The sequence below is a fragment of the Tupaia chinensis genome, unplaced genomic scaffold (assembly GCF_000334495.1).
Source record: "Tupaia chinensis unplaced genomic scaffold, TupChi_1.0 Scaffold000097_1, whole genome shotgun sequence".
NCBI lineage: Eukaryota > Metazoa > Chordata > Mammalia > Scandentia > Tupaiidae > Tupaia > Tupaia belangeri.
In genome coordinates this window covers 2,374,900-2,376,236 of record NW_006159559.1, presented here as the reverse complement: position 1 = coordinate 2,376,236, position 1,337 = coordinate 2,374,900, and positions in this window count along the sequence as shown.

The following is a 1,337-nucleotide window of genomic DNA, read 5'->3' as shown; positions in this document are numbered from 1 at the left end:
CTTCCCTCTCTTCCTCTTCTTTGCCTGGATGAATGTGATTTCATTTTATTCCATTCTAGGTGTAAATATACCCACAGATGTTGTTAGCTTCATAATACCAGGTCAGCTATTGTATTCACCTTTTGTTTAGAATTTTGAATTTTTTTCATTTAAAGCAATATTACGATCTAGTTTCAGGGGAGAAAACAGACCTAACCTGGGTTCCTTCTTACTCATTACACCCTCTGATCTTTTAGTACACACAGCAATTAGCGGACCACATTCCTTATCTGCTGAAAATCCCATGGCTTCCCAGATCAGTAGAGTAAAATTCATGCTGGTTACTTTGTCTCATACAATCGCTTATATTCATGTCTCAACCTCTCCCATTTCAGCTCTTGCCAATATCATCCAGTGACTTTTATTCAAGCTCTCACGCCTGTCTAGCCTCTCCCTACCTCAGGCCTTGACACATGTGTCTCCTCTGTCTGAAACATTCACACATACACACACTTCTTTCTGGGTTCAGGTTAAATATCACCTTCTGGAGAGACTTTCTCTGAAACTCACAGGTACAATAAGTCCCTTCACGTGCTCTCTCTTTTTCCCTATTATTTCCTTCATCATAGTGCGATTCGCAATCACATCGTTTACTCGTTCCTCTTGTGTATGTTTCTCCCACTGGATTATACATTCCCCCAAGGACAGTGACAATAAGCAGTACAATACTTTGACCATAGTAAATGTTCAATAAATATTCAAAAGTAGTTGAATGGCTATTAGGTAGATAAAACAATGAGAAAATGCAAGGTAGCATTTATACAAGCACATGACAGTGTAGGACTAATTCTAGATATAAATTTTAGGAAAGATCTGATGAGATTAGAATGGGGTTTGCAGTAAGATCTCGCAGTAGAAGTGAAACAATCTAGCTTATTAGATCATATGTTCCTAGGAAAATATTCTTTACTGAGTTCAGGAAGATGGAGGGAAAAAGGAAAATCTTTTTTGACCATCATCCCACCTCATCCAAATGTACAAGGTACAAAGGTAGTTTCAACTCATTTGAGGGGCATTAGGTAGGCTAAAGTTTGTTTGATGGGAGAGAAAATTTAATTTTTCCCAAAGTGACTCAAGTCTTAGAGTTAGGGCCTAGAACCCAGTCTCCTTCAAGTCCCTTCCTGCCCCACTGTCACTATAAACCCCAAGACTAGCAAATCATAGACCATTCAGACATTTGTCAATTTCTTTCTCATACTTATTATTTTTTCTTCTTACAACGGAATGTTTTTCAGTATTTGTAAAAGGGCATGTTCTTTTTGTCTCCTTGTCATCTTCTTTAAATATATATATATATT